At 48.2% G+C, this 25,248-nt stretch overlaps 1 protein-coding gene and 1 long non-coding RNA gene across 11 annotated transcripts in view; both read left to right on the top strand.

Annotated features, from left to right (window-relative positions):
* The window catches only part of LOC308614538, a 69,498-nt gene extending 51,739 nt beyond the window's left edge, over positions 1–17,759 (top strand). The window contains exons 5-6 of one of the 2 annotated variants that reach the window (XR_014015410.1): positions 4,588–4,746; positions 16,630–17,759. This is a non-coding gene — a long non-coding RNA (uncharacterized lncRNA). Of the gene's footprint in view, positions 1–4,587; positions 4,760–16,629 lie in introns of both variants that reach the window. The other variant, XR_014015411.1, reaches the window with a different exon arrangement.
* A 2,499-nt stretch (positions 17,760–20,258) lies between these two features.
* SVIL (supervillin) overlaps positions 20,259–25,248 on the top strand; it is a 241,506-nt gene continuing 236,516 nt past the window's right edge. For 8 of the 9 annotated variants that reach the window (XM_081228434.1, XM_081228436.1, XM_081228438.1 and 5 more), the window contains exon 1: positions 20,259–20,574. The gene's annotated coding sequence lies outside the window, so the exon portion shown is untranslated. Of the gene's footprint in view, positions 20,575–21,388; positions 21,527–25,248 lie in introns of those variants that run through there. The other variant, XM_081228435.1, reaches the window with a different exon arrangement.

Here is a 25,248-nt window from a genome sequence, read left to right on the forward strand (position 1 = left end):
AAGACCAAAAGACAACCCTCAGAATGGGAGAAAATATTTGCAAATGAAGCAACTGACAAAGGATTAATCTCCAAAATTTATAAACAGCTCATGCAGCTCAATAGCAAAAAAACAAACAACCCAATCCAAAAATGGGCAGAAGGCTTAAATAGGCATTTCTCCAAAGAAGATATACAGACTGCCAACAAACACATGAAAGAATGCTCAACATCATTAATCATTAGAGAAGTGCAAATCAAAACTACAATGAGATATCATCTCACACCAGTCAGAATGGCCATCATTAAGAAATCTAGAAACAATAAATGCTGGAGAGGGTGTGGAGAAAAGGGAACCCTCTTGCACTGCTGGTGGGAATGTGAATTGGTACAGCCACTATGGAGAACAGTATGGAGGTTCCTTAAAAAACTACAAATAGAACTACCATATGACCCAGCAATCCCACTACTAGGCATATACCCTGAGAAAACCATAATTCAAAAAGAGACATGTACCAAAATGTTCATTGCAGCTCTATTCACAATAGCCCGGAGCTGGAAACAACCTAAGTGTCCATCATCGGATGAATGGATAAAGAAGATGTGGCACATATATACAATGGAATATTACTCAGCCATAAAAAGAAACGAAACTGAGCTATTTGTAATGAGGTGGATAGACCTAGAGTCTGTCATACAGAGTGAAGTAAGTCAGAAAGAGAAAGACAAATACCGTATGCTAACACACATATACGGAATTTAAAAAAAAAAAAAAAAAGGTCATGAAGAACCTAGGGGTAAAACGGGAATAAAGACACAGACCTACTTGAGAATGGACTTGAGGATATGGGGAGGGGAAAGTGTAAGCTGTGACAAAGCGAAAGAGAGGCATGGACATATATACACTACCAAACGTAAGGTAGATAGATAGTGGGAAGCAGCCGCAGAGCACAGGGAGATCAGCTCGGTGCTTTGTGACCGCCTGGAGGGATGGGATGGGGAGGGTGGGAGGGAGGGAGATGCATGAGGGAAGGGATGTGGGAACAGATGTATATGTATGACTGATTCACTTTGTTATAAAGCAGAAACTAATAAAATAAAAAAAATTTTAAAAATTTAAAAAAAAGAAATGCAGAGATAAATAAGCAAAGAAACTGCAAAAAAAAAAAAATTAGCCCTTATAATTAAGTAAATTCAAACATCGGTGCCAACAGTTTGACTTGAAACCTTCTTCCTTGCTGCTTTGTCCTGCCCGACATTTAACGAAGCACTTACCCGGCAGTTTCCCTTGGATTGCAGCTGCCTGCATGTTCAGTTGCCTTCTGGCCTGCGATCTCCAGGAGATGCAAACTAAGCCTTAGGCAGTTTTTGTGTCTCTTACAGCACTGAGCACCACGATATAAAGATTCGAGCACTTACTATGGGTTAGAAGCAGTGCTAGGCTTGGGGGTCACAAAAGCTTACCTGCCCTGTTGGATGTTTCTGTGGTGAGAGGCCCAGGCAGATGAGTCCCCACGGGACTCTGTGATAGATGCCGTAACAGAGACAGGTAGAGAGGGGGGCAAGGAGGGACTCACGCTCACTTTTCTGCTGAGGCTTGAAGTGTTACCAAGTGGGATGGGGTGGCGGGTGAGGACAAGCTAGGGCCGGGTTCCCAGGAATCTGCCAAGACCGCATTGTGATGGCCTGGTGGGCAAAGCCAAGGAGTTTGTACTCTACTCTTAGAAATAAAGAACAATCAAAACTGTATTCATTTTCAAGTTGTTTTCCATCTAAGTTATTACAATATTGAGCAGAGTCCCCTGCGCTACACAGTACGTCCTTGTTTGTTCTCTATTTTATATGTAGTAGTGTGTACACCTGAAACAGACACAGCATTGTTAATCAACTATACTCCAATATAAAATAAAAACATAAATAAATAAGAGAAAAAAGTGTATTCATCTTCAACAGGCTATTTCTGGATAAATGGCCAACTGCCATTCCTTGGAGGAAGCTTTCACTGAAGTCTCCGTATGACAGGCGTCGTGTTGGTGGCTGCTGGCTCCTTTGGGGCCATCCATCCTTTCCTGAGCCCTTAGGTCCCTCTGAAATCAGACGGCAACTCCTGAATCTTCTCACAGGCTGTGTCACCATGATATTGAGACATGAAATCAGGGTGTGGGAACTAAGAACTGAGGAGGGAGAGAGATGCTAGGAGAGTCCAACAGAAATAGGGTGTGATTTGGGGGCTGAGAAAGAAAAAGCAGTGAGGACAAGAGCAAAAAAGGGCAAATGAAGGCAGAAGGCTTGTGTCGCCTGCCTCTGTGAACTCTGAGAAGACTTGGGCCTCAGGTGGAAAGCTGGGTAGGCAGGCGCGAGCTTCTGCACATGCCGGGAGTCCTGGGAAAGGTGGCTGCAGGTGGAAGCAGGCAGCAGAGCTGACAAGAGCAGGCAAGGTCCTCCAGCAAGGGCTGAAACAGAACTCCCAGCCCCTCCCATGGCCCAGCGTGTGCAAGGGTCTCAAGGTGGCCATGAACATCAGCCAGCTCCCACGCCAAGCCCATGGGGCAGCTCTGAGAAGGACCAGCGTCTCCCAGAAAGTGAGTGCGTCTTGCAGACTGGGGTCTCCCAGGAATTCTGACTCTCTGTCTGTATGTAGCCTTCTCTCAACTTGACATTTGTATAGCATAGTCTTTTCTACTCACTAAATGCTTTTTCTTTCAAATCAACTTGATTGAGGTATGATTTTAATTCAATAAAATGCACCGACTTCAAAGTGTACATTGTGATGGGTTCTGACAAGTTTGTACACTCAGGTAACCACCAGAACAGTCAAGATAGAGATCGCGGGCTACACCCCAGAAAATTCCTTTGCAGTGCTTCTCTCTCAATCCTTCCACCCCAGCTCCAGGCAACCACTGATCTGCTTTCTGTCACTATAGATTAGATCTGTCTTTTCTGGAATTTCATATAAATGAAATCATACAGGGCACACTCTTTGCTGTGTCAGGCTATTTTTTCTCAGCATAACATTTCTGAGAACAATCCGTGTCACTGGGTACAGTGTGTTCTTGTTTTTATGGCTGACTAGCATTTTCTTGTGTCACTAGACCTCCATCTGTTGATCTATTCACCTGTGGATGAAATTAGGGTTGTTTCCACTTTGGGGCTGTTATGAATTAAGCTTCTCTGAACATGTGTCTACACATCTTTCTGTGGACATATGTTTTCATTTCTCTTGGATAAATATTAGGAATAGAATTTCTGGGTGGATCCTTTAAAGTGTATCTCTAGAAGAAACTGCCAATGTGCTTTCCACAGTGGTTGCAGAGTTTTGCTTTCCCACCAGCAGTGTATGAGTTCCATTGCTTTACATCCTTGCCAACACTGGCTATGGACTTGGTGTCTCTTTAATTTTGGACATTCTAATGGGTGTGCAGTGGTTTCTTTTGTGCTTTTCACTTGCATTTCTCTATAACTAATGACATTAAGCGTCTTCTCATGTGCCAACTGGCCATTCTTGTATTAAGTGTCTCTTCAAATTTTTTGATCATTTTTTATTGAGTTGTTTCTTATTATTAAGTTCTAAGAGCTCTTAAATATTCTGAAACAAGGACTTTGTCGTTTGTATTGCCAATACATATATATGACTATATGACCAGTGCCCTGAAAAGACTATCATTTCCCCATTAAATTGCCTTGGCATCTTTGTCAAAAATCAATTGTCTGTGTATGTGTGGGCCTATTTCTGAATTCTATTCTGTTTCTTCCATCTGTATATCTGTTCATACACCAATACCACATTATCTTGATTTCTATAGCTTTATGTTAAGTCTTGAAATTAAGTAGTACCATCAGCCCTCTGTATCCATGGGTTCCACATCCTCTGATTCAACAAACCGCAGACTGAAAATATTCTTTAAAAAAATCCAAAACTCCAGAAGGTTCCCAAAAGCAAAACTTGAATTTGCTATGCACGGGCAACTATTTACATAGCAGTTACATTGTGTTAGGTATTATAAGTAATATAGAGAAGTGTTAAAGTGTATGGGAGGATGTGAATGGATTATATGCAAATATTATACCATTTTATAAAAGGGACTTGAGCATCCATGGGTTTTGGTATCTGGTATCCATGGGGTGTCCTGGAACCAGTCCTCCAAGGATACCAAGGGACAACTGTGTAAGTCCTCCAACTTTGCTCTTTTATTTCAAAACTGTTTTAGCTATTACAGATCTTTTGCGCTTCTATATAAATTGTAGAATCAGCTTGTCAAGTTACATATTTTTAAAACCTGCTGGGATTTTTATTGCGAGTGCCTTTATTCTATAGGTCAATTTGGAAAGAACTGATATGAAACCAGTATCTTCCAATGCAGGGACATAGTATTTCACTCCATTTATTCAGGTCTCCTTCATTTCTCCCTGAAACATTGTATAGTTTTCACTGTCAGGTGTTGTGTCTGTTTTGCTAAATCTGTCCCTAAGCATTCTGAGGTTTTTATGTTCCTGTAAATGGTACTGTTTATTGTCATTTCAATTGCTAACTTCTCCTTTTGCTAGTTTAATAAATTGTTTTAACATGACTTTCTGCTAAAATGAGTCCTTGTTTTTTTGTTTTTTTTAGTCATCAGCGAAAGCACTGGGCAAAGGGTATGTGCTCTCCGGCAGTACTCGGGAAACTACCAGAAGAAATTCAAGAAAAGCGTGTATGGTTGGAAATGCTACCCAAGAAACGGCTTCCCCTAAGAACAAGGGCTCAGACAGAAGCTAGCCAAGATCACAGGTGACCCTGCAGGGTAATTGAACCAACCTAGAGATACGAATTCCGTTAGTCTGACCCTGGGAAGAGGAATTACAGGTTTTTGAAAGTGGTTCACAAGCTTGGGGGAAGAGGGAAGAAAGAAGTCCTTCCTTCCTCTGAGCAACTCAGAATCCCCTGGGCAGTTTCTCAGAATCACCAGAGATTCTGATATGCGATCGTCAGACAGGTGTCCTCCCTCCGAACCCCTCTGCTAACCACTGTGACCTCAGGCCAAGTCATTGATGGGAGGACAGTGTATGTCTCTGTGTGGGGAGGTGGAAAATAGTCCTGAATGACACGGGGTCATTTGGAATATGGGTACTTCCTGTGAGGCCCTGAAGAAAAGCCCTTTGGAACCTGCAATTCCTGCTACAATGCTGTTGTTCCGCAGTTTAAGACTGGTTCCACCGGGAATGCTTCAATCCTCATTAAAATGGAAATGCCCCTAAGTCAGTCATTACCCAACCGTTAACACATGAGCCAACAAGTAATTTTTGAAAGAACCGTTACCTTGGAAATGGTCTGTAGTGCCCTGTAGGTAGGGTTTGGGGACTTTTGACAGGAGGGGCATTGCAGAAGAGGGGAAGGAGGAGAATTCTGGAGTGTGCATGCGCTATGGATGGAGTTCAGAATATGCCCAGTTAGGGAAAAGAGCAAAGAAAGACCAGCTGGGCAACTGCAAACGCACCGCCTTCTTTCCACTTGTCGAGCCCAGGTAGCTGACCAACAGCCACTTTCTGTTAGCTGGACCTGTGGGGCTGGACCCCTACTAGTTAAAGAAACAGGAATATTCATGCAGATTGCCCAAAGATTCCTCTACATCAGTGTAACAAACTCCTGTCCATCCTTCTAAGCTCATCTCTGTAGCACCTCCTCTAATAAAGCCGTACTCACTCACCGACATTAGCAGCTACTTCTCTTTCTGCTCACACAGATCTTTATTTATACCCCAATTGTTTTACACTCTAGAATAAATCATAACTACTTTGTTTAAATGTCTCTCCCCCACGATTCTGGGACAAGTGGCTTCAACGACCAGTTGTTATCTCCACCTCAGACTTTACCCCTGAGTTTCATTCCCCTAACCTCCAAATGCCTGTTCTGGCATCACCATCCGGGTCCATAAGAGGGACCTCAAACTCAGAGTATCCAAGGCTCAACTCACACATCGCTTCTTTTCGCAGTGTGTGCTCTCTCTTGGTGAATAGCTTCTCTGTTTCTCTTCGGGCAAGCCAGACATGGATACTCATCCTGGACTCCCACCACCTGGTCCTTGTCCACGCCCACATCACTCTATGTTTTTACTTCCTCAATATCTCGAGAGTCTCCTCGTGTTCATCCGTTCTCGCTGTCATCACCCTAGACCAAGCCTGCGGCATCCTCTCCCCTGCTGTCTTGCAAGGACCTGTTTCTGACCTCCCCACATGTATTCCAGCCTGCCTTGAACGGAACCCATTTTCCTCGCCGCAGCCAGTGTGATCGCTGGAAAACGCAAATCTCATCCCTCTCTCCACCACTTACAATCCCTCAATGTCTTCCTTTCCTCTTGGGGTGAAGACTCAAATCTCTGACGTTGCCTACAAAGCCCTGTGCCTGCTCAAGCTGCCACATCACCAGGCTCCTGTCACTTTCTGTGACTCATTTTTCTTCCTTTAACTCACTATGTCTTTAACTTTTCATTTCTAAATAATTTCAGACATACGAAACGTTGCAAAAATAGTACAAAGATTTTTCATAATGTCCTTCACTCAGCTTCTCTAAATGTGAACATCTTACATGACCAGAGTATAGTTATCAAAATCCAGAAATTAACATTAATATTATTGACTGAAAACACGCCCAACCTATTTAGAATTAGGTTTTAATCGGCGGACTTACTGAGGAGTTGAGTCTGAGATAGAGCCTCTCAGCAAGCTCTGAGGGACTGTTCCAAAGAGGCAAGGGAGAAGCCAGGATATAGAGGAGGTTTTGCTGCAGAAACCTGGTATCAAACATCAAAACATTACTGCTGGGGCTTCCCTGGTGACGCAGTGGTTGAGAGTCCGCCTGCCGATGCAGGGGACGCAGGTTCGTGCCCCGGTCCAGGAGGATCCTACATGCGGCTGGGCCCGTGAGCCATGGCCTCTGAGCCTGCGCGTCCGGAGCCTGTGCTCCGCAACGGGAGAGGCCACGACAGTGAGAGGCCTGCGTGCCGCAAAAAAAAAAAAAAAAAAAAAATTACTGCTAATTAAAGAAAAACCAGACATCTTAAATTAACTGATTTAGCGCTTTTCTAGGTATGGGAAAATGCAAGTCTGAGCTTATTGAAATCATTCCTTTGATGTGCACCTTAACTCTCCAGGGCCAGTGTCCTCTTTTTCTCCATCCTGAGTTCCCCTCGGGGTGCACCGTTGGGGCTGGCTACAGTGGCTGCTGGCTTGATGGCGGCAGCATCTTTTGTTTACTGAAATGGCAGGCAACATTCGTTGTCCAAAACATGCAATATTATTAATTAATCTACACACCTTACCTGAATCTGAACAGTTGGTTCAGGATCCAGTGATCACTCAGTGCGTGTGCGTGCCATGTCTTCTTGGTCTCCAGTCTGGAGCTGTTTCCCATTCTTCCTTTGTGGTTTATGACCTTGACAATCTTGAAGAACACAGCCCAGTTATCTAGTAGCATGATTCTCAGTTTGGGTTTGTCTGATGTTCTCTCATGGTTAAATTCAAGTTACAAATAATTTGGCAAGAATATCACAGAAGTGATGTTGTGTCCTTCTCAGTGTATCGTATTAGGAGGTACATGATATCCACATCTCATTACTGGTGTTGTTAACTTTGAGCCCTTGGTCAAGATGGTGTCTGCATCGTAAAGTTACCCTTTATTGGAGGGATGGGGAGAAGAGAGATTTTGACTCTTATGTAAGTATAATGTTTCTCATCATAGTTTTACCTGCCAGTTTTATCACCAGTTGATGATTCTTGCATGCAGTAATTATTACTGTGGTGTTTTTCAAATGGTGATTTTCTATGTCCATTATCTTTTTAAGTTTATTAATTGGAATTCTACTGTAAGAATAGCTTATCTTCTTGCTCATTTATTTATTTGATTGTTGATTATCACTGTGGCCTGGTGGATATTTATTTTATTCTATAATATAATCTATTGCTATCATTATATATTTTGTTGCTCAAATGGTCCCAGATTTTGGACTTGACCCTTTTCATTGCCCTAAAAGTAAAAAGGATGCATCTGCCACTAGGCCTTTGGACATGCTGTTCTCTCAGCCTGGAATAATCTTCTAACCTCCCCCTGTCACCCCTGTTCCATCCCCAACTTCTTTGCACAGTAAATCCCTTTAAAGCCTTGAGATTTCAGCTCCAATGTCTCATCTTCAGGGAAGCCTTTCTTGAGCCTCCCAGAAGTGGGTAGGGCTCCTATTATAAGCTTTCACAACACTATTTACTTTTTCTTCAAGGCACTTAACATCAAAGTCAAACCTTCTTGAGTGAACATTTCTAAGGGCAGGGACTATATCTTTTTTAGCCTAACACATTAATAAGCATTCTGGAAATTATTCAGATTGAATTAATAAGTGAAGGAACTTAATACTGGAAAATAAATGGGTTGAGGTCTTGCTGAAATGCCATACTGATGATTCATTTTTATTCTATGAGGTTTTCCCCAACACATCTCACAGACTCAGATAATCTATGATTGAGAGGCAGCTTGACACAATGGAGATTCATTTATAAAAATTACTCCTTGAAGTCTGACTCAGTGACTTGGATAGGTCTAGAGATTATCTTCGGATGGTCTCAATTCCATGCAGGTTGTCTTATTTTGTCCTTTGTTTTTTGCAAAGGTAAAAATATACTTGCATCCCTATCTCCTGTATGACCTGTCATAACTCTGTGGTGTCTTATAAGGAATTACTTAAACTTTTTTTTTTTTTTTGTGGTACGTGGGCCTCTCACTGTTGTGGCCTCTCCCACCGCGGAGCACAGGCTCCGGACGCGCAGGCTCAGCGGCCATGGCTCACGGGCCCAGCCGCTCCGTGGCATGTGGGATCTTCCCGGACCGGGGCACGAACCTGCGTCCCCTGCATCGGCAGGCGGACTCTCAACCACTGCGCCATCAGGGAAGCCCTACTTAAACTTTTGACACTGAATACTGCAGGGGGAAGTGTGTAGTTGCGCGCAAAGAACTCTGCAAAATCCATTGTTCTCTGAGCCCTGGTTGTCTGTAGTAAGTTTTCTTCATTCAGCACATAGCAGGTGACATATTTATAAGTCAGATGTTAAAGCTTATACCAAACCCTTAGGATCCATTCCACGCTCTGTTCAAATCAGATTCTCACTGAGCAGATTTCACTTCCAATTTGGAAACTTGGAGGGCCAAGGTTTTCTGATATTTGAAGACAGAACGCAGGGGCTGCAAGAGCAGACCTTCCATCAGGCAGTTTGAGAATGATGTCCCCGGGTAGCATTCTGATTTAGTTTCACAAGCCGGTTGCTTAGATTCTCAGGTGGATGTGAAGATTCTAGAGAAAATTCTCTTTTTAATCATCTACCAGTTTTAAGAGAGGAAAATAATGGATATTAATAGGAAGAAGATCAATTTCTCTGGGCAAATTCCTGAGACAAAAAAGGTTTCTCTCTAACTTCTCTCTATATGCTTCATTTGGAATGTTACCTGTCCATCAACAACCACGTGTGTCCGGAATTATGAAGGGTCTGAGATTCACCCTACTGGCAGGCTAAAAAGTTAGCCTGCCCCAGTTCCATAAGTGCTGCCAGGAGACGTGAGATTCCTGGGTCAGAGACAAAGGACAGTCTGTTACCCACGGCAATAGCAGTAACTAGTGTATCAGAATTTTGGCACCAAAGTATCAATTCCCACACGATGATGACAGCTACACACCCAGTGGGCTGCATTGCAGGAGAGGAGCCTTGTGCTTAAGGAGCCTGGCTCATATTATCATGGGCATTAAGCATGCCTGCTTTGCTAGGAAGCAAGACATTGTCTTTATCATACTGGAAAGTAAGTATTCTTGCCTTTGCTTCAGAGGAAGATACCATCTCTACCTTCCAAGGGGGTAGGCAAACCCTATCTTTGCTCTGGGGGAAGCATTATCGCTAGCCTCCAAACTATTTGCTGTACAAACATCCTTGACAAGGTAGTTGGAACAAAAGGCAGATCAGTGCATTGATCACAAGGTGTGCAGAAACACAAGAGAACCATGGAGAATTTTATTCCAATGGCATATTTCCCCCTTCTCCTCTTATTGGAGTCCCAGCGTTCGTGTATACCTGAATGTTCCTGATCTTTTTCTGATGACTCCTGTTCACATGCACCAATACTCACTTGTTCTCTGCTCCAAAATCCTTAGGACATTTATCTGCTGTGTGGTGGAGCAATCCGAACTTAGATACATCCTCAGGCAAGTTCCAATTGGTATAAATGCCTAGGAGTGAGGTCGTCTTGGGGGTGTGGGTAGGAGCCTCCACCACTCCTGACTTCTCCTATCCATTGAAACTAGTGATAATGTGTTATCACATGCCTGGAACACGGGAAACACTCAATAGATGTAAGCTACCGTATCAGCTGAAATACACTAGGCTTTTGCTGCACTAACAAGTTATCTCAAAACATCAAAGTGTGTTTTTTTTTCTTTATCATGCCACTTGTTCATTGCATATGGCCTGGAGGCCCTGGTCTGCACTGTCCTCACTCCAGGACAAGGCTGATGGGACAGCCGTTATCTGGACCATTGCTGGTCCCTGTGGCAGAGGAAAAGAACTGCCTGGAGAAACTAGGGCAGGCAATTAAATGTTCTGGCCCAGAAGACACACGCATCACGTCAGTTCACAGCTCACTGGCCAGATCTGGTGACATAGCCTCACAGGGGGGTCAAGAAGTTCAGTGCTACCGTGTTCCCTGAAGGAGGAGGGACACAATATTGGGGGAAAGCATAATGATTACCAGAGCTTTTATTTATGATTATTAAAAAAGTTAATAAATACTTATCCTGTGGCAGAGGACACCATAACCACCTAGTCAGCATCCTTTCCATCCCTTATTTTTTGGTGACAGAACCCTGGTTTTGTTCAGGCCTCTCCCCTTCCCCCCATAGTCACAGGGCCTCAAGGGGAACAGGATGGATGCCCTCAACTCCAGGGGTGGCCCGATTGCTCAAGGGGGGCTCCGCCTCTCTTGCTGGTGACTGATTTAGGAACGAGCACATGTAATTGGAGCCAATGGCCTGCAAACAGAGACTTTAAGTTTCTGGAGGCTTAGGGGAAATTCATTTCTCAGCCTTCTTAAAGAGCTTCCAGGAGTGACTTTTCCTTTCTCTCTGTGGACATTGTCAAGCATAGGCATGAGGCCTGCAAACAGCTGCAGCATCTTCTTGCCCCCAGCCTGAGGATGAGGCTTGCAAAAAGAGCCTGCAGGGAAACAGACTTTAAAGTCACCAGACCGAGCAAATCCTAAAACCCTCTGCATGACTCCTAATGGAGCCTTGCTCTTTAAGCTAACAGGAGGAGGATTGTCTATTACCTTTAGCTGAAAGCAGCCTGACCAGTACTATTCACCTGTTAACTGAGGGAAAGAGGGGCAGTGAGGAGTGGGGGAGGGGCAGAGCCAGGATAACTAGCATCTCGGCGGGGGATGGGGTAAGAACCCAGTAGCGGCAGCAATCACAAGGTGGGCACGATGCCTAAGGTCCACCAACCCAGCCTGGCCACCATGCCCCAAACACCCAGCCGCGGGCCCTGGCAACATGGGCAGGTTCCTGGCTGGCTCTGTAGCTGCTGTCTTAATCTCTTAGGAAAGATCTATTACACTGTCTGGAAGAAAGCGCTATTCTTAAGACCAGTGATTAACCCCAGATTTTGATCTTCAGCACAGATTTCCTGCTGGTTCTCTCTGAGCCCTCTTGAGGGATGTGCCTCTGGGGTTTAGCTGCAATTTCCAGGGTCGGGTCATAAGACAGTACTGTAACTTGACTGCAAGCCTTCTGGTTGTGCCAGCCCAGCTCTTGTACACAGACCGTGTCCGAGCATGGTAGGCGAGACCCTGTGATTTCTATCAGGTCGGGTGATACCTCTGGATGGTTCCAATGCCCTTTCTGTCCTGGCTGAGCAAGCCTATTGGCTTTAATTTTCTGGAGTTGGGTTTCTTTAAGCCTCTTCTTACATCATCTTCTCCAAGGCAGATCAGGTTAGAGTCAGAGGCACATCTTAGATTTACACCCGTACCAGGAAAAGGCTCTGTAGGCCTCTGACTGCGTGGCTCGTCTTTTATTTCCTGTGTTGCTCCAGTTCAAGGCGAAGGGGAGAATTACTTACTTTTTATCCTGTCACATGAGATAGAACCCTGGTTTGGAGTTTGGCAAGATTTGATAAGGAGGATAAAAGGGCTGTTTTTATTTTATTTTATTTATTTATTTTTATTTTTTTTTGCGGTACGCGGGCCTCTCACTGTTGTGGCCTCTCCCGTTGCGGAGCAGAGGCTCCGGAAGCGCAGGCTCAGCGGCCATGGCTCACGGGCCCAGCCGCTCCGCGGCATGTGGGATCCTCCCGGACCGGGGCACGAACCCGTGTCCTCTGCATCGGCAGGCGGACTCTCAACCACTGCGCCACCAGGGAAGCCCAAAAGGGCTGTTTTTAATAAAGAGGGTGGAATGAGAAAACAAAGAACAAAAAAAACAAAAAAACAAAAAAAACATCTCCCCCCTGCGGTAGCTAGGTGATAGAAGAAAAGCACGAAGCTTCTGGCTCCCTCACGGAATATCATCTCTGCGACGATCGATAGGAGGCTGTTTGCTGTCTTGCCAGGAGTAGAACTGGAGGCAAAGGGCCTAGATTAAGGCGTAGGGCTCTGGGTGAGAGAGAGATTGTAAGGGGTTCAAGAAACTTTCCAAAAAGCACAGATGGTGCTGTGTGCTAGTAGGTCCACCCCCATTGGTGCGTGGGGAGTGGCCCAGCCCGGGCTCGCTGCGAAGGGGCCAGAGTAGCTCTCACCTGGCTGGTGGAGGCAGGACCTAGCGCTAGACCCATGAGGCAGAAGGTAGGGATGGTATTTTCAAGGTCACTTAGGTGGTTTTGTGCTGGCAGAAAAATGAAACTAATAATTCGTGTGTAATACCCTTGAAATGCGAATAGACTGTCTCCCTGGGGTTTTCTTTCTTTCTTTCTTCACTGGCTAATTTCTATGCCTCTGTCATGACTTTAGCCCCTGCGGGTCCCCCTTGGTAGCTCTGTTCTGGTGTCTCTGCTTGGGTCCTAGCACAAAGGCACCATTCCTGAGCCCAGCCCCTGGTGTGTCTAGAAGTCGGAGGTTGTGGAGATCAGCTTTGAGGGGCTCCCCGAGGGGCTCAGTGGATGACAGGGGGCAGAGTATTATCTAAACAACTCTGGGGATCCTGGCTTTACTGAGAAAGGAAACCCAGGGCAAAGCGAATTTCCTTCCAGTCAGGACAGTGGGGGTCAGCCTTCAAGGGCTTTACAGTCTATTGGGAAAGGCACCATAGAAATATAACTTGGACATCTTCAGACCTCACTTGTCAGTGACTACAGATGATAACTGTTTCCTTTGTTATCTCAAATACAAAGATGCCGGCCTGTAGCTTTCTACCGAGGGTCCAGCACAGGGCCCGAGGAGCAGAAAAATGTGTTGCAACAAACAAGTGAAATGCTTGTGATGGTGCGTGGAGGGGCCATCCTAGTGTCCAGACTGCTGACAACATTGACAGAGTCCGAAGTGGTTCTTGTGCAAATAAGCAATTAACTGAGAGAACGACGGGTGAAGTTTTCATGTACGATAACTAAGAACAACAGTCACTGGTTACTAACCACTTACCACGTTCGAGGGATCATCCTAAATTTTATTTTTCTCACTGGAATTTCCGGGTCACATAGTATGTGCATTTTTTTAGGTTGAGATATAGTTGATTTACAGTATTGTATTAGTTTCAGGTGTACAGCAAAGTGATTCAGTTATATATATGTATTTTCAGATTACTTTCCATTATGGGTTATTCAAAGCTATTGAATATAGTTCCCTATGCTATATAGTGAACCCTTGTTGCTTATCTACTTCATGTACAGTAGTTCGTATCTTTAATCCCAACCTCCTAATTTATCCCCCCTCCATTCCCTTTGGTAACCGTAAGTTTGCTTTCTATGTTCGTGAGTCTGTTTATGTTTTGTTTATAGATTCATTTGTATTATTTTTTAGATTCTACATATAAGTGATTTCATATCTCTGTCTGACTTACTTCACTTAGTATGATGATCTCTAGGTCCATCCATGTTGCTGCCAATGGCATTATTTCATCCCTTTTTATGGCTGAGTAGTATTCCATTGTGTGTGTGTATACATATATATACACATCTTCTTTATCCATTCATCTGTTAATGGACACTTACGTTGCTTCCATGTCTTGGCTACTGTAAATAGTGCAGCTATGAACATTGGGTGCATGTATCTTTTCAAATTACAGTTTGTCTTTTCTGGATATATACCCAGCAATGGGATTGCAGGATCATATGGTGGCTCTATGTTTAGTTTTTTAAGGAACCTCCATACTGTTCTCCAAGTGGCTGCATCAATTTACATTCCCACCAGCAGTGTAGGAGGGTTCTCTTTTTCTCCACACCCTCTCCAGCATTTGTTATTTGTAGACTTATTGATGACAACCATTCTGACCAGTGTGATGTGATAACTCGTGGGGGGGTTTTCAGCTTTTTAAAAAATTATTTTACTTTATTTTATTTATTTTTGGCTGTGTTGGGTCTTCATTGCTGTGTGCAGGCTTTCTCTAGTTGCAGCGAGTGGGGGCTACTCTTCGTTGTGGTGCACAGGTTTCTCATTGCAGTGGCTTCTCTTGTTGTGAAGCACGGGCTCTAGGCAGGCAGGCTTCAGTAGTTGTGGCTCGCAGGCTCAGTAGTTGTGGCTCACGGGCTGTGGTGCACAGGCTTAGGTGCTCTGTGGCACGTGGGATCTTCCCAGACCAGGGCTCAAACCTGTGTCCCCTGCATTGGCAGGCAGATTCTTAACCACTTCACCACCAGGGAAGCCCTAACTTGTGGTTTTGACTTGCATTTTTCTAATAATTAGCAATGCTGAGCATTTTTGAGCGTGCCTGTTGGCCATCTGTATGTTTTCTTTGTGGAGATGTCTATTTAGGTCTTCTATCCATTTTTTGATTGGGTTATTTGTTTTTTTGATATTGACTTGTATGAGCTGTTTATATATTTTGGATATTAGCCCCTTGTCAGTCGCATGGTCTAAATTCTTTATAAAAGTCCTCAGGACAGGAGGACTATTACCGCCAGTTTATCGATAAGGAAACTGAGGAACAGAGAGGTTAAATAACTGGCCCAAAGTAACACAGCTTCGAACCCAAGCAGGCTAGCTCTGCAACCCTCAGAGGATGGGGAAGCAGGTAAATAAACTGGAAAATGGACCACAGCCAACAGGGGGCTGAAAGGTGGAAGTGACAGGTGAAGTAGTGAGTGGGCAGAAATCAGCTACACAAAGAGTGAGCGTTTACTGCCAACTTGAGTAGCCAAAAGGACTTGGCAGTTCCTAAAGGGACAGCAGCGTCAGGGAAGTCACTACGTAGCCTCTTCCCGCAGGTCCTTTGAAGGAGATGAGAAACCCCTGCTAAGCTAGCTCTGTCCCGCCTATATTTTCCATTTTTGTCAGTACCTTCATTATATACTCCTGTTGGTACCCAAACTACTGCTAATTTTCAAGATATTAAAGAAGGGTTTATGACTTGTGAAATGACACAAAATTGGGAGTGGAGTGTGAAACATGGTCAAAGAATCTTCTCTGTGTTTAGGGGGGAAAATTCAACGAACACCCATCTAGGTAGTTTAGATGGTTGAGACAGGGCTAGTGTTATAAATAATATCAAAGAATATTTCAGTCCCCAGGAATTTTTTGAAACCACAGTTTTTTGGCCAACCCATCCTGTTGTGTGTGTGTGTGTTCAAAAGCTGAAAGAAGAATCTGGAACCCATTTTAAAGTTTTATTAAAACTCATGCTTGTGACAGTCTGATTTCTTTCAGATTTTGTCCATCTTTCAAATTTAAAATTCTATAATATTCATGGCCAAGTGTATTTCTACTTAGAAGCAAGAGAACAGAGAAAGTGTCTTCTAGAATATTTTTCATTATAATTTTGGCTATCTCTGGTCCACCCTATTTGTTTTCTCTTTTTAAAAATCTTGTCTAAATACTGTATGATTTCACTCATATGTGGAATATAAAAAACAAACAAAACAAAATAAGTGGACAAACCAAACAAAAACAAACATGTAGATACAGAGAACAGAGGGGAAGGGGTAAGAGGAAGAGTAAAATAGGTAAAGGGGATCAGCTGTACGGTGATGGATGGAAACTAAATTTTTGGTGGTGAGCATGCTGTAAGGTATATTGAACTTGAAATAGAATATTGGGTTCATGAACCTTATATAATGTTATAAAACCAGTGTTACCACAATAAAAAAAAAGTCTAAAAAATTTTTTTTAAGTTAACAACCCTCCCAAAATCTTATCTCTATCCCCCTGGTCCAAGTTTTTATTCTTCTCACCTGCCCAAATCAGAACGACTTAAGCAATGAAAAAACATAGTAGCAATAATATGTGTTCTTTATTTACATGGCAACCTTGTTTTGCAGATTCTAAACTTTAGGGAGTGAGGACCTTGCCTTCTGAATAGTTGTGGGCTGGGTCTCAGTTCCTCAGTTAAAGGCGTCTAACATGGATGGAAATACCTGGCAGATCTCTCAAGGTTATAGTCTTATAAGGGCCACCTGTTACTTCTCATTTCATAATCCTGTCTCACTTAGGCCCTTCTCTCCACAGGCTTTCCAGACGAGTCGACGATCAGAGATGAGAAAATACAGCTTCTCATCTGAATTCATTGCTTTGAGCACTTACATCTCCCCTCTAACCCAGGGAAAGTGGTATTTTTATTTCAGCAAAGGTTTGCTTCATAACATTTGATCTTGGAACATTCGTGATGGAAACCGGGTTAGGAAATCCCATGTCACTCCACCTCCTGCTCATGAAACCTCAGGGCAAGGTCTGGCCACAACCCAGGCCTCCTTCCTCTGCTCCGTGTCACTGATCTCATTTCTTATTACTCCTTGACAGATGCCAGCCAAGAGAACTTCCCGCACACACCTCCATGCATAGACCAGGCAATCAAAGCACTTATGGGGCACCTACTATGTGCCAGAGGGAGCCCTGTGTTTTACTCTCCACTTGGCCAATTCCTTGATTAAAAGTCTGGCTCAGAATTTCTTTCCAGAAAATGTTCTCTGCTTAATGACCTCCCTTTCCAGAGTCTCTAAAAATATGTCATCTGGTGAGAACACAACTCCAGCCCTCTATAAGACAGCATTGCCCCAGCTTTTAACCATGACCCACAGGAAGGGATAAATTGGATGACACAGCAACCTTGTACACACACACACACACACACACACACACACACTCAACATTCAGAATTATAGTTAACAAAAGTTTTATGAAAACAATACTAACTCTTACTAGGCAGGATGCATGTGTTTAATTCTGTTTCATTAAAAAAAAATGCTCATCTCTACCCATAAAACTGATTTCGTGGCCAGCAGCTTGAAAACCCCCGAGGCACCCTGGGTATTTAGGAAGCATAGAAATTAATTAGAGATTCTAAAGGATGAACCTATAATTCAAACAGGAAGTGACTTAAGGGAGAGTGTTCACAAGTATTGTCAGAAAAAGTGAAGCTTGCTCCAAATAAGGGACTTGCTAACAGATGCCACATTTGACTAAATCCTCTGAATTTCTAAGAATTAATTCATTCCTTAAAGCAAACTTTTTTTTTTTTTGAGCATTCAGTGCAGCCTAGACTTCGGCTTACAAAACTGGATAAGGATCTTGTTGTCCAGGACCTCTTGGTTCAACAGAGGACGCGGAAGGGTGACCCAGGAATCATGGCCAATGTTCTAACTGCTACGACCAAGATGCACCTTGGGTGCTGTGGGGACCCACCCCCAATTCAGGAAGGAGTGGGTGGGCTTCCTAGACCCGGTGGCTCTCTGGAGGACGCTGGAAGAGGAGTGACACCATCTCCTTAGACCAAGAGAGTCCTAGAGGTTTGTGCTCTGAGGGCAGGAGCCCTCTCGAGTCTGCAGGCATTGTGAGTGGTCTCTATCGCGCCAGCGAAGGACACAGGTGGGAAATGGTCAGAGATGAGCCTCCAGAGGGAGGGGAGCAAAGGCGCTTGAATTTTCTCCCAAAACATAAAGGAAATCCACTGAGAGGTTTTAAGAAGGGCACAGGATAACGAGGTTTCTGGCTTTGAAAGATCCCTAAAGGAGCAGCGTGGATGATGCTGGCCGAGAGGCAGGCTGGGGCAGCGGGTCTATTTAGGGGGCCGGTGTCGAAAACCAGAGGAGAAACTGTACAAAGGGCCTTGGCGGGGCAACGGTGGTGGGAGTGGGTAAGCGGGGAGGCCTCTGTGAGGCGTCAAGGGCACAGTAGCGGGTGTCTTGAAGCAGGTCCTGTCTCAGATGTGCGTCTGTGCCATCCACTCCGATGGAGGGTGCAGGCGGGGAGACAAAGTTTGGGGAAGGACTTCAATGACGGACACACCGACTTCGGAGTGCCCAAGCCGATCCAGTAGCCACTTGGGTTTGGAGGCTGGGGAGCGGTGTAGCCTGGTGGTAGATGAAGCCACAAAGCAAAGCTGGGACCAGCAGAGGATTGGGAATGAGGCTCTGGGAAGGCCCCACATTCAGGGTTATTACTAATTTGCTGAAGATCAGCTGGGTCTGATGAGCCTGGGATCTGTGCAAATCGCCCTTGTCTTTGCTTCCTCCTGCCTTTCCTAGCTTCGATGCTGCCAGAGTTCTCCCAGGGAGCTAGGAGGAGGGAGGCGTCTTTACTGTGTTTATTCAGCACAGTCCCTTGTTCAGGAGGCTTCTGGAGATGGCACAGCTCCAACAAAGGCAGGACGAAGGTAAGGGTGACTCTGTACTTAGGCATTAACAGACTGTAATGGGCTGGTTCTGAAATATCTGCTGGGTCAGGGTTCCAGATTGCTGATACATTCTCCAATATCCATTTCACACACTGCAGTGTTGTCCTGATCGTATTTCCGAGGACCCTGAGCTAAGAGGGCCGTTTCGTTACTGGATTTTAAGTCCTTCCAGCTTTGAATCTCAGCCTTTCAGGGTGCGTCAGTCCACACACAGGCCAGCCTACGGGGAGGGTACGGGGATGAGTAGGGACGAGGGAAGGCTGACACTCAAATTCTGTTCCAGGACCTTCGGGGCAGTGGCGCTCCCTGTTTGTTATGGGCTGAGCTTCGTCCCCCGGCCCTGCCCCCCCAACCCCCCAAATTCATCTGTTGAAGCGCTATCTCCTAGTCCCTCAGCATGTGCCTGTATTTGGAGAGAGGGTCTGTAAAGAGGTAACTTAGTTAAAATGAGGTCTTATGGGTGGGCTGTCATCCAGTATGACTGGTGTCTTTAAAAGAGAACATTAGACACAGACAGACACATAGAGAGGAGAGACCAGGCCAAGACAGAGAAGGCAGCCACCCGCGGGCCAAGGAGAGAGAGGCCTTGGAAGAAACCAACCCTCTTGACGGACGCCTCCATCTTGGACTTCCAGCCTCCAGATCCGTGAGAAAAGAAGCTTCTGTGGTCTAGGCCGCAGCGTCCGGTAGTTTGTGTTGGCGGCCCTAGGCTGCCGACACGCTCACCTTTCTCTCCTCCCGTGGGGTCTGCTATGCCTAAGCTTGCTGCCTCCTCAGCAGGAAAGCAAGAGTCTTAACACTCAGAGGAAAAGAAGCAGGGATTGGAGAGAGATTAAATGGGAACACCTGCTAGTGAAACAGACAAGTAGCACGAGTGGATTTCGCAAATTCAGATTTAGCTACTGCTTTGCAGATTACCAAGTACTTCAGGCACCTCAAGGGTTTAGTCTGCACAGCTGCCTGAGCCTCACCTGGCAGGTGTAAAGAATGAGAAAATGGGGAGGGTCTAGCACTCTGGGTCGTGACTCATCTCAGGTGGGCGGGCGATTCTGATCCGCGAAAGTGTGAAGTGTGAGAACCACGGAGAGAGGGGCTGGGCCCCCGTCAAGACGGCCAGGTCGGAGGGTGACGTGACTTCTTCACAGTTGTGAGCCGCGGGGCCAGGACGGTCTCCTTGACAACTGGCCCGGAGTGCCTGTGGCTACAACCTTCGCACACGTCGGAGGGTTTTATCCCTGCATCTGCTGGGCACTCAGGACGCCCGCTCGGGGTCTCTAAGGTCAGCGGCGCCCCTCGGGGAACACGCGGGACTGGAGCGCGGGCAGCGCGGGCAGCGCGGCGAGCCCCGGGCCCCCGGAGCCGCCGAGGGCGCGCGTGCGCGTCCCCCGGGCCGGCGCGTGCGCGTGCGTGTCCCCGGGCCGGCGCGTGCGCGTGCCGAGGGGGTGGGTCGCGCCGGCCCCTCCAGCCTGGCTCGCGGTCCGAGCCACTCAGAACGCCCGGCGGCCGACACCCGGGGGCCCTACAACTACTACCCGGCGCCCGCCCGCCGCGCCGGGACTCGCGCGCCCGCATTCGGGTACGGAGGCACCCGCTCGGCCCTGAGCCGCCTCGCAACTTGTCTGCTCGGGCAGCTGCGGCGCCGGGACGCCGGACAGACTCTCCCGGGTCCCTCGCCGACAGCCAGCTCGCGCGGGGGCCAGCGTGCGGCCCCCGCCACCGTCGTCGCCGCGGGGAGCTGTGCGTCGGCTGCCGGCCGGCAGGTGGGCGAGCCCGCGGGCTAGGTGAGTGCGGGGAGGCGGGGCGCGCGCGTGGACGCGCTCGGCGGGGGACGCGGCCCATCGCGCGTGGGTGTCCTCTCGGCTCCCCCTGGTCCCCTCCACACTTGCACCCAGGACCTGGCGCAGGGCAGAGGCGGGGGCGGGTAGGCTCACCTGCTGCAAGTGTGTTTACCCGGGCGAAAGAGCGAGTCACGGGCCAGCCACACCCCCCGGCTGGGGGGAACGCGCCGGCCGACCTTGGGCTCCACCCGGGCTGCGACTGTCCCTGAAGCTCGCCCCAAGCGTCTTCCAAGTCCTAGGACCCGGGGGTGTGTGACAGGCCTCTGCCCTCCCCTCCGTCCCTTTAATTCGGGCGGAAGAGGGCTACTGGGAACGAGGACCCAAACTTTGCTTTCACCCAGTGAAACTGACTTTCCGGGGCTTTTAAACTGACTTTCCGTGCGCACGCGATTGATGGCGGGTTCCTGGGGACGCCTCCCGGGGGCAAGGCTGGACCGGCCGGCCCGCGAGTGGGGTGGTGACTCCGGGCGCGCAGTGGCCCCGGGGTTCAGGGACAGCTCTGGTTCTCTTGGCCCGAGGTCGGGCCCAGCTCGGGCTTGGCGGCCCGGGACGGTCCCGGCGCAATGGCCCCTGCTCCCGAGGGGTGGCCGCGGGGGTCCCCGCGCTCGGCCGGGCTCCATGTTCCCGACCCACTCCGGCCCGGGGAGCTCTGGCCGGGAGGCCCGGCAGAGGGCGCCCGCTCCCGATCGTCGCGCGGCCCGGCGGAGGGGAGGGGACTCGAGCGAGGCTCCAGGTGAGGAGCGGTGAATCCTCCCGGGAGGGGGACCCGGTCCTCGCTCTGTGCAAGGAGTCAGGGAGTGGCCGTGGCGCTGTCGAGAGTCGGGGCTGCCCAGCTGCTGTCGGGCGGGGAGCGGAGATCGTGCCCCCGGAGGCCTGGGGAAAGCTCGGAAAGAAGGTGAGGAGCGTCCCTTCGCGCGGTGGCCGAGGGCGGGCATCGGCCGCGCCGGGCTCCGGCCGGCAGACACTAGGACACGCCGCGGCGCGCCCTCCTCCGGGGGCCGGAGGAGGGGTCAGTTAGGCTCGGGCTCCGGGAGGTCCTGCCGGGGGCGGCGAGCGGGGAGGGGCGACCGATCCCCGGGCCGCCGCGATGGGGCGCTCCCGGGGGCCCGCGGGGTCCCGGCGCAGCAACAAAGGCGCGGCGCGGCCGCCGCTCCCACCCACTTCCGTCCCCGGCGCGCGCCGTCCGGAGGTACCGGCTGTCTCAGGATTTCCCTCCGCCGAGTTTCGGGAAGTTAGCGGGGCGGCCGGTTAGGCGGGCAGGAGGGGCGGGGGCGGGGGAGGGGCGGCCCGGGGAGCGACACGCGTGTGTGTAGAACCGCGACACTGCCGGCCTGCCCTCGCCACCGCCCGGGCCCCAGGGTCGCGCCGACGCAGGGCCCCCGCGGGCGAATGGTCCCCCCGCCGCGCGCCCAACCGGCCCGCCGGGCCACGCCCCTCTCCGCGGGCTCCCGGAAGGGAGGGGCTTAGTCCCGGGGTGACAGCGGCGGCCCTGGGCGCCCAGAGGGGAGCTCCAGAAGGCGGTGGTTGCATTCCTCTAGCGGCCCGGCGGTTCCAGTCCAGGCCGCAGTCCGGGTCAGGTGCGGGGTTAAGCGCTTCTGGCCTCGGCAGTACAGCTCTGGTGCAGCCTTGACAGTTTGTTGCCGTTGGAAGTTCCGCAGAAGGGGAGAGGACCGTGGCGAGAAAGGAGAGAGCTCCTGTCCTCCCCCCGCCCCCTCCCCCGAGGTTATGCAACCCCCAGACTTAGGCACGAGTCTGTCATTGGAATGGCAGGGGCACCATCCCCCCTGCGCGACAGACGTTTCCCGGGAGCCGGACCCAGAGGAGGTGCTGCCCAAGAGAAACCTGGGGCGCTCTGGTCTGGTGTGAAACCTGATCCCGCGGTAATCCGTGGATAGAATTCACGTTTTCTTATCTTATCTGTCGCCACTCCCTACTGAAGTAGGGAAAGGCCTTCTGTATGAGAGAATCTTGTATCCACTTGGGAAAGATCTTCACCATTCGCTTTGAAACCTCCCAGCCTCCTCCAGAGCGGTGATTTCTATTTCACAGATGGGGAAACAGGCTTAAAGAGGTTTCTGGGCCCAAGAGTCTGTCCTGCCCCGAAGGGTAGTTGTTTGCTCATCCCAGTTTTATGCCAAAGGACGTTCCTGAAAAGTTGTTATGGGTTTTGCTGATTGAAGAGTCAGGGTGCAGGCTGTGACCCCAGGTTCGGTTTGATCGCGTTCGTTATTAGGGTTAGATTGACCTTCCACCTGTGGCTGACTTTTCTGTGGCTCAAGGCCTCAACTAAACCAACTCTTAGTTTATTTCTTTTTAGTTATTTATTTATTTTGGCCATGCTGCACAGCTTGTGGCATCTCAGTTCCCCAACCAGGGATTGAACCTGGGCCACGGCGGTGAAAACCCAGAATCCTAGCCACTAGGCCACCAGGGAAGTCCCCCAACTCTTAGTTTAAAGCTTAAGGTACGGGCTTCCCCGGTGGCGCAGTGGTTGAGAGTCCGCCTGCCGATGCGGGGGACACGGGTTCGTGCCCCGGTCCGGGAGGATCCCACCTGCCGCGGAGCGGCTGGGCCCGTGAGCCATGGCCGCTGAGCCTGCGCGTCCGGAGCCTGTGCTCCGCAACGGGAGAGGCCACAGCGGTGAGAGGCCCGCGTACCGCAAAAAAACAAAAAAAACCAAAAAAAACAAAAAGCTTAAGGTCTATGAAGACAAGTAAACCGCTTAGAATGACCTGACAACTGCAAAGAGAGTCAGAGGCTGCTGTCCTTTGCTTTGTGTGGCGTCTCATCAGGCAGGTGGGCCCGGGGTCCGGAGCTCCGTGTAGCTAGGAGCTCTGTGGGCCTTCCCTGCGGGAAGGAGCCGCAGTGCCTACCCTGTCTAAGCTCTGTGACTTTGCCACCACGCTGAATGTGTATTTAAAATGCCTTGGAAATGCAGCTAGCCTTCAGTAACTGTCTGATGGGTTATGACTCTAAAATTCCTTTTAGACATCTGAGATCATCTCCACATCTTTAGACATTATTGAGCTCAAGTTTATAATATGGGGCGGTGGTGTTGTCTTGAATGTACTGCAAGTGTATTGCCTTAAAGAAAGATGTTGTTTGAAACCCTGGAATGACAGTTCTGACTCAGAATGTCCTAGGGCAGGGCCAGTTGTGGAGACAGTGAGGCATGATGATTAAGGGCAGGCTTCGAATGCCGCCTCCACCGTTTATAGGTCTGTAGCGATGGGCAAGTTGCTCAGCTTCTCTGAGCTTCACTTTCCTCTTTTAGGGCAGGAGTAGTCACAGCACCACCTGGTTTCAAGCTGCAAGACTTAAATTTGGTCATTCATATAAGGTACTTAGTAGCGCAGAGCCTAGGAGGTAGTAGCCGCCCAGCGAGTGTTAACTAATAATGATGATGTTTAAGAACAGACTCTTTCTTTCTTCCCTTCCCTCGTCTAGAGAGGCAAAATAGTTGACAGCTGAACTTCATCTTCTTGGTTCATACAGCAAGGTGATGCACTTAGCGATTCTTCCTTCTTGTCAGCAAGTGCTGTGTGTGCGTGTGTGTCGGGAGGCAGGGTGGTAGTGATGGAAAACTTTGTCTCGTTGCCCAAGGAATTTACCAGGGGCTCCGGAACCATCGGGCTTTCCTCCTAGTGTTACCACTGTGTAATTTTGCGGCCAGCCCTCCAGCCATTTCTCTTTCCTTAAAATTTGAAGCCAGTATCCTAATAGCCATGATGACAGGACTTAAAAAAGCAAGCTCAAAACCAAACAAGCTGGAGAAAAGGAAACAGGTCTTCTCTTTGTTCGTTCACTAGCCATTGACAACACTAAGGAGAATATCTGCGTCTGTGAAAATTGTGCTGGCCCGACCTTGGCAAGTGGGACCATTACTTGGAAAACAGAAGATTGCCTGGAGTCTGTTTAAAGATGTGCCACGAAGTGGACGGAGGAGGGAGGAGAGTTTGAGATAACATTTCAGAACTGTTTGCTCAAATATGGTGACCTATGTATGATCTGAAAATTGCCAAACTAACATTTGGAAGGTGACATAGAGAGGTCTGGTTATGTCCAGTTAAGCTGCACAACCAGCGAACAACCAGAATAGCTATTTCATATGTTAAAAGATCTTGGAGGCTTTTCAATTTAGCAACAAGTGGAGAAATAGTTGTTTTTAAATATACTGTGTCAAGTTGTTGATGAAAGACCCCTGAACGTTGCTATTTCCTAGTTCTTGATTTTGCATTTATCTTTTAAATCATCATCCAGGGCGAAAGCACTGGAAACCTTATAATGTTATTAAACGCCACCCGATCGTGAAAGTTATCACCAAGATGGGCATGGCATGGAGTCCAGGGAGGGATTGCCCTTGAAAGCTAAACATAGATTTTCCATTTGGGTTCGAAATGCAGCTTTCTCCCACATGGCAAAATGATCTGCGTGTGTAAGCAGGGGACGGCACATAAAGGGTTAGCAGCAGGGTTTCTCCCCTTTTGTGCATCTCGCTTCGTTTGTAGCTACTTGTTGAGTTTCCAGGGCGGAAGAAAGAAGCAGCTGTAGGGCATGCGCCAGACCTGCTCTGGGCTGTCGCTACCATTGTAGGGAAGATGAACAGGCAGCGTTATT

Source organism: Mesoplodon bidens (assembly GCF_964165515.1).
Source record: "Mesoplodon bidens genome assembly, chromosome: 3".
NCBI lineage: Eukaryota > Metazoa > Chordata > Mammalia > Artiodactyla > Ziphiidae > Mesoplodon > Mesoplodon bidens.